Source organism: Cicer arietinum, unplaced genomic scaffold (genome assembly GCF_000331145.2).
Source record: "Cicer arietinum cultivar CDC Frontier isolate Library 1 unplaced genomic scaffold, Cicar.CDCFrontier_v2.0 Ca_scaffold_5768_v2.0, whole genome shotgun sequence".
Taxonomy (NCBI): domain Eukaryota; kingdom Viridiplantae; phylum Streptophyta; class Magnoliopsida; order Fabales; family Fabaceae; genus Cicer; species Cicer arietinum.
In genome coordinates this window covers 48,899-57,207 of record NW_027339415.1, presented here as the reverse complement: position 1 = coordinate 57,207, position 8,309 = coordinate 48,899, and the positions used below count along the sequence as shown (strand labels likewise).

Here is an 8,309-nt window from a genome sequence, read left to right as displayed (position 1 = left end):
GAGTGATTTTCTCACCCACTACGGATCCCATACTACCCCCCATAAACTGAAAATCCATAATACCAATTGCTACAGGAATACCGTTTATTTGACCTGTGCCTGTTTGAACAGCCTCCGATAATCCTGTCCTTTTTTGATAAGAATCAAGACGAGTTTTATAAGGTTCGTCTTCCGAATCTAATTCAATGGGATCTAATTCAATGGGATCTAATTCAATGGGATCAAATTCAATGGGATCGAGAGATACCATGTCTTCATCTCGAGGGTTCCAAGTACCTGGATCAATCAAAAGTTCGATTCTATCTGAACTGCTCATTTTCAAATGATCTCCACAGTGTTCACAAATATTCATTTTTGATTTAAAAAATTTCTTATAATTTAATCCATAACAACTTTCGCATTGAACCCACAAATGTTTATATTTTTGAGTAAAATCGTCATCATCATTAAAACTTTCTTTTTCACTATCATTTGTAATAGTTATTACATCAGTACTGGTGCTTTGACTACTATTTGTGACCTTACCACAAATGTAACTATAAACGTCACTGTCATTATCATTATATTTGAAACTATTATCTAAAATGTCACTATCAATACATATTTGAGAACGAAGATAATTCTCAATGCAACTATTAATGATATTTTTCCAATTAAATTGACTATCATAGTCAATCTCCAAAATTTTATTTTCAATAGCAAAAAATATGGAATAACTATAACTATTACGATCTCTAACTAAAAAGGTTTTATCAGATAGGAAATTCTGTCTGTTGCTGACATCTACTAAATAATCAACATGACTGTAACTATCATTATCAGTTACAATGGATGGCTCTTCACTCTTCTTTTCAATAGGACCAAAACTATCTATGGATTTACTTAAACCACACCTGTATTCTAACTTCTTATTAAATAGCATTGAATTGAACCACCATTTTTCCATAGAGCTTTTTCCCTTTATTTACATGAAAATACAATAGATGAATAGTCATTCGATGAAAAATATAATTTTTTTGATATTATTCAATTATTGAATAAGAATAAAAAAATTATATTTAATATTAAAATTATACTAGGATTTTTAACTGATAAAAAAAAACTGATAAAAATAACGAGGGAATGGGTATTCAAAACAAAAATATTTGAATTAATATTTTTATATCAAATAAAAACTATTTGAAATAAAAAAATTAGAATCTATTTTTGTGCTTATAGATAACAGCATTCGATGTTATTAACATGGAAATCGAAAATTAGGTATGAATACAACAAGAGAGCGGGGGATAAAAGAGAAAAGAATTCTATAAATCTATTATATTATAGAAGCATAGCCTCTAAATTTCCATTAATTCAATTTCGTTTGTTGATTAAAGCTACGTTCCATAAAAACATCCTCCCCCTTTTTTTCAAATATCCTGACCAGTTCCTGTAGGTTGAACGTCTTGTTCAAGGAAATTAACAATAACAGGAATATGGAAATCGGTTTTATTTTTTATTGGATCAGAAAAACCCACTTTCCCAAAATATTTGCCTTTTCTTGCTTCGGGATTGAACATCAATTGCAACGATTCGATAAACGGATCGTTGCAATTGATATACCTGAACAATACACCCCCCTAGAATTGTATAAGAAGTTTTTTTTTCGTACGGCTCAATTAAATTCAAAATGATGCCTATAATTATGATGTAAAATAGATCGATGAAATCCCTAAATCAATGGTTTACGTTTTTTTCTTATTCTTTATGAAAAAAAAAATAACTATTTGTATTCGCAATCTCATACCTCCATTTTAAGACCTTTCAAACAATTCAAATTAAAGGAAAGCCTTTTAGTATTTCATTTATGCCGGGGTCTCTACCACCTTTTTTGCTTGTCGTCTTGAAAATTTCTTTATTTCTTCATTCTAATAGAATGAATTGTTGAGACAATTTTGAAATAGTGCATAGTCACTGATTCAATCAATCGAGAATATAATAATCTATACTTTAGAATTCTAGGTTTTCTGACTAGACAATTTTTTTCTAAAGTAAAGAAGTAGAAAGTAAGTTGATATTGTATCAATAAATGTGATATTTTATTTAAATAGTTTGTAAATCTAAAAAATGAATGTCTTCAAAAAATAGGAAGAAATATAAAAGAATAATCATTATATTTATTTAATATACAATTATCCATAATGATTACAATAAGATTAGAATAAAAAAAGGATAATATATACAATTTGTATTCAAATAGTTATATATCATGAATAGAAATGATCTGGGACGGAAGGATTCGAACCTCCGAATAACGGGACCAAAACCCGTTGCCTTACCGCTTGGCCACGCCCCATTTTCCATTCGACACTAAACTAATAAATAGTATTATTGGTTGTTCGTCAATTCCAGTTCATAATTTATTCGATAGAATAAATTGTTGCTAGGATTTTGATATGCAGAGATATAGAATTAAACTTAATTTATTGATCATTACATAAAATTCAATTAAGATATTCTATGAATATACGAGTTCTTCGATTTTTTATTTAGGAATGAAACGATTTTGAACTGGATAAGTTCAAATCAAAAAGGGAGTTGAGGGTCTGATCTTATTTGATTCATTTTTTTCCGTTTTATTACTCATTTTTTTATTCATATCGATAAATTCTATAAATGCAATATTTTAATTTTTAATAATTCCATTATCATACGTTTTTAAATTAAAAAATTATTCTATAATTAGATAATAATTATCTAATATAATTATATAATAGAACATATTCTATATAGATATATATTTCTATATAAATCTAAATTTCTTATATATTTAATTGTGAATATAAAAGTATAATAAATAAAAATGATCATTAATTAGATATATGATAAATTATATCATATATATAATATATAATAATATATAATAAAAATACAATAAAAATTAGAATTCAAAAAAAGCAAAAATATAATTCATTTTCTTAAAGAACAACATTTTTGTTATGCTTAATATCTTTAGCTCGGTCTGTATTTGTATTGATTCTGCCCTTTATTCAAGTAGTTTTTTATTGGCAAAATTACCTGAAGCCTACGCTTTTTTGAATCCAATTGTAGATTTTATGCCAGTAATACCCTTACTATTTTTTCTATTAGCTTTTGTTTGGCAAGCTGCTGTAAGTTTTCGATAAGATCTTTAATTTGAGTAATGTCCTAAAAAAATTCTGAATTTATTCGAAAACAAAAATTCTAATATTTTTACATTTAAAAAGATCAGATAAGTCTTACAGTGTGAATCCTTGATTCACATATTTTAATTTTTGGATAGACAAGAAAAATCCAGACCATCTCATCATTTCCATTAAGAAATCAAAATATTATTATTCAATTTGAATCTACCACGAATACCTAGATCTTGATTGTGGATATGAAAGAAAGTTTGGGGTAATGATAATAAAAGACTCAACTCTTACTACAAATAAATTCCCTAAGTTTTTTTTTTCGAAATCACTTCATTTGTTAGAAACTTACTATCAAAGGAAACATAATATGAAATAGAAGAGAATCTTTTCTCTGTCGTTTTTTTTTAATTATCTTGGAGATTTTGTAATGCTTACTCTAAAACTATTTGTTTACACGATAGTGATATTCTTTGTTTCTCTTTTCATCTTCGGATTCCTATCTAACGATCCAGGACGTAATCCTGGACGTGAAGAATAACAAAATCTTTTTTGGTTTATGTGTTTTCCTTACTTGTGCTCGATTTTGAAATCTTTTTCGTTTTTCTATCTATTTTACATCTTTAACTGGTAAAAAAATTAAACAAATAAGGAAAAAAACTCGATAAGTTCAAAAGAAAAAAAATATTCAATTAAAAATAAACGGAAAGAGAGGGATTCGAACCCTCGGTACAAAAATTCGTACAACGGATTAGCAATCCGACGCTTTAGTCCACTCAGCCATCTCTCCCCAATTCAAAAAATAGAATTATTATGCTTATGATACACCGCATAAACAAAAAGAACAAATAAAGTAGGGCTCGAAAAAACCTTTCTTTATCTCTGATTTGATATTGATTGATAGTGATTTGATATATCTTATCTGTCTTTTTTTTTCTATTTGGTTTCGATTCAAAATTATTTATATTATAAAGAAATTTATATATTAATATTATATATAAATATATAATTATTGATTTTCTTTTTTAGTTTGTTTTTTTATACAATCCGAGCTCAGCTAGGTACTGGCATGGCTCTTTTTTCCCACGAATCCTGGATAACAACGATTTTTTTGACTTTATTTTATTTGAAAGAAACTTGTAATTAATTTGACCACCATCAAAAAAAAATAAAAGTAACTTTTTGATCGTATATCATAGGAATCAAAAAGTTACTTTTGATTACGCCTTCATTTTGTTTTGGAGTAACCTATCTAAAAAAAGGAATGGAACTATGGGTTCTTGCACAATGTATTTTTGTATTATGAATGAAGTAATTTTGTCGAGATCTATCTGTCAAAATACCTTCAGCAAAAAAAAACAAAATCCAAAAATGAGATTCGCCCCCTTTTCTTAATTTCATTAGGGGGCCCTTTACGAAACATGTCAACACTCTAATTATAATAAAATTATGCACTTATTTGAGAATTATGCCAGATTCACTTGTTCGACAAAAGATCCTTTTATATACAATAATGGTATTGTAGCGGGTATAGTTTAGTGGTAAAAGTGCGATTCGTTCTATAGATCCCTTAATAGTTAAGGGATCCCTTGCGTGATTCATATCACGATCAAAAACTTTATTTCTTACTTAAAGGGATTTAATCCTTTATACCTCTCAACGAACCAGTCGAGGAATAATATACATTATCGTAATTTGTATACAATTTAGAATTGATTTTAAAATTATGAAACATAAGTTTTTGGAATTGGATCAAGAATCCCAATTCTTTAATATGAGTTAAAGGATCCAGGGAGAAAGATATAGAAAATGAATTTCTAATCGTAACTAAATCTTCCATTTTTATTTATTTATTTAATATAGGAGAGATTGAAGCAAACTAGCTATTAAACGATTTTTTTAGTTTACTAGAAACATCGACATATTTTTAGAGCTCGACGGAAATTTTATTCTTTTCCTAAAGATTCTCTCAAATAGAAATAGAGAACGAAGTAAATAGAAAAAAAAGAGATTGTTCGAATACTCCTTTTCTATCGGGATCATCTAAAACGCAAGGTGTATCAAATGTATTAATACCGAAAGGCTGACATAGATGTTATGGATTATTTTATTTCATGTATTCCATCTATTTCTTAAATTATTCTGTAAAGGAGCTGAATGAAACAAAAGTTTCACGTTCGGTTTTGAATTAGAGACGTCCATTCATGAACGTCGACTATAACCCTTAGCCTTCCAAGCTAACGATGCGGGTTCGATTCCCGCTACCCGCTTATATCCTATTTCTATATTTTTTTCTATTCGAATATCTCATTTTCTATTATACAATGAATACTAATTTTTAGTAAATTAAATAGAATTCGAATGATTTACTATTTATATATATCATATAATATATGGATTATGATTAGTTCTAGATAGAGTATTTTATAGAATTCTTTTTTTCTTTCACTTTTCACGAAATTTTCGTGAAAAGTGAAAGAAAAAAAGAAAAGCGCCCATTGTCTAATGGATAGGACAGAGGTCTTCTAAGCCTTTGGTATAGGTTCAAATCCTATTGGGCGCAAATTTATTGCAATTCATATATATATATATATGAATTTTATATATATGAATTATATATATATTAATTGAATTTGTATATTTCGAAAAATATATCGTGAATTTCTTATCTTTCTTATTATATTCATAAGATTTTGAATTAGAATTCAAAGAAAATATATTGAAAGAGACAAATTATGAAAATGATACATTTATGAAATTTTGAATCAATTTTTTGCTACTTGTTCCTGAAGTAAAAAAAGTTCCGTCTGTTCCTGAATAGCTTCCTTCAAAAGGGTTTCTGCTTCCCCAGTGAATGTCTTGGTAGAACATATTATTTCATTGAATTTGGGTTTATTCGTTTTTAAATATGCCCGTAACTCAACAAGAAATTTCCTTACCTGTTCAATTTCTAATGAATCAAGATAACCGTTCGTTCCAGTATAAATAGTTATTATCTGTTCTTCCACAGTGAGAGGGGCTGATTGGGATTGTTTCAGCAACTCACGCAATCGCTGACCTCTTGCCAATTGATTTTGGGTAGCTTTATCGAGATCAGAAGCAAATTGTGCAAAAGCTTCTAATTCTGCGAATTGTGCCAATTCCAATTTTAATTTACCAGCGACTTGTTTCATTGCTTTTATTTGAGCCGCCGATCCAACTCTGGAAACGGAAATACCTACATTAATCGCAGGTCTTATTCCAGCATTGAATAAATCGGCAGATAAAAATATTTGGCCATCTGTAATGGAAATTACATTAGTAGGAATATAAGCTGAAACATCTCCTGATTGGGTCTCAACTATCGGTAAAGCAGTCATACTTCCTTCACCTAACTGAGAACTTAATTTAGCGGCTCTTTCCAAAAGACGCGAATGTAAATAAAAAACATCTCCGGGGTAAGCTTCGCGACCTGGTGGTCTTCGTAATAGAAGAGACATTTGGCGATAAGCCTGTGCTTGTTTGGAGGGATCGTCATAAATGATTAAAGTGTGACGTTTACGGTACATAAAATATTCAGCCAGAGCAGCCCCTGTATAAGGGGCAAGGTATTGTAATGTAGCTGGAGAATTTGCGGTTTCAGCCACTATAATAGTGTATTCCATTGCTCCTCTTTCTTGTAAAGTAGTTACCACTTGAGCCACAGAAGATGCTTTTTGACCAATAGCTACATAAACACATATTACATTTTGTCCCTGTTGATTGAGAATCGTATCTGTGGCTACTGCTGTTTTACCTGTTTGTCTGTCCCCAATAATTAATTCTCGCTGGCCACGCCCTATAGGAATCATAGAATCAATAGCAATAAGTCCCGTTTGAAGAGGCTCATACACGGAACGTCTCGAAATAATACCTGGGGCGGGCGATTCGATTAACCGAGATTCCGAAGATGAAATTTCTCCTCGACCATCAATAGGTTTAGCTAGGGCATTTACAACACGACCCAAATAACCCTCACTTACTGGTATCTGAGCAATTCTTCCTGTTGCTTTTACCGAGCTTCCCTCTTGTATCAGCAAACCATCACCCATTAGTACAACACCAACATTTTTGGATTCCAAATTCAAAGCAATGCCTACAGTACCCTCTTCAAATTCGACTAATTCACCTGCCATTACTTCATCAAGACCATAAATACGAGCAATGCCGTCGCCTACTTGAAGTACGGTACCCGTATTTACAATTTTTACTTCGGTATTATATTGCTCAATACGTTCACGGATAATTTTACTAATTTCATCTGCACGAATGGTTACCATGAATATTTCTTAATTGGATTCTTTTTCGAAGAAAAAAAAAAATAATGCCTATACTCTATATTATAGTAGAATGACTAATCAGTTATTTTTTTCTTTCATCGCACCAAACATACCAATATTAGCCCCGATCGTACGTAAATGTAACTCGTTGTTTAAGCAACTATTGAGAGTTCCCAGAGCTCCTTGTAATGCTTGTTGTAAAACCCTCTGTTGCACTTGATTAATCGCCTTTTGTTGTTCAAAATTAATAGTTTCATTTTTGTAATTTTCGAATTGTTCCAAAGTTGTATAAATGGAATTAATTAAATTCAATTTTTCTCGTTCTATCTCGGAATAACCATTCAATCGAAACCGATCTGCTTCCATTTCTATTTTCCTTAAGCGGGCCCGGGCTTTTTCCAGCTGTTCAACGGCTCCTTCCCGCAGTTCTTCTGAATTTCGAATAGTTCTCAAAATTCTCTGTTTTCGATTATCTAATAAATCAGTTAATGAAAGTAGATTCTCTTTCCATTCATTTCAAAATGTCTATGATCTCTTCCCGAACCAAACATGAATCTTTCAATTCATTTGGCTCTCACACTCAATTCCTTATAGGAAATTTCCCTATCTTTATTATCGAATGAGCCTATCCTTTTTTCTCTATTTCTAAAAATCGTGAAAAGAATTACCAATCCAAGACCAAAATATTTGGAGGACTCTTCTGACTAAAAAAAGAATTGTCAGCAAAGTTGTTTTTTTTCTGCAAGTCCAAAGAATTCTGATAAATTTATACGTAGGTCATCGATTGCGCATTCTATAAAAGGAGGTGTTAAACACCGGTTTTTATAATTTATCATCGTAAAGTCATTTTCTCGACATG

The 8,309-nt window shown here is 30.2% G+C and overlaps 2 non-coding genes across 2 annotated transcripts; one reads left to right on the top strand and one right to left on the bottom strand.

Moving 5' to 3' along the window:
• Positions 1-3,855: 3,855 nt before the first annotated feature.
• TRNAS-GCU (transfer RNA serine (anticodon GCU)) lies at positions 3,856-3,942 on the bottom strand. Its single transcript has one exon. It is a non-coding gene; the product is annotated as a tRNA-Ser (tRNA).
• A 1,701-nt stretch (positions 3,943-5,643) lies between these two features.
• On the top strand, positions 5,644-5,715 carry TRNAR-UCU (transfer RNA arginine (anticodon UCU)). Its single transcript has one exon. It is a non-coding gene; the product is annotated as a tRNA-Arg (tRNA).
• Positions 5,716-8,309: the final 2,594 nt, after the last annotated feature.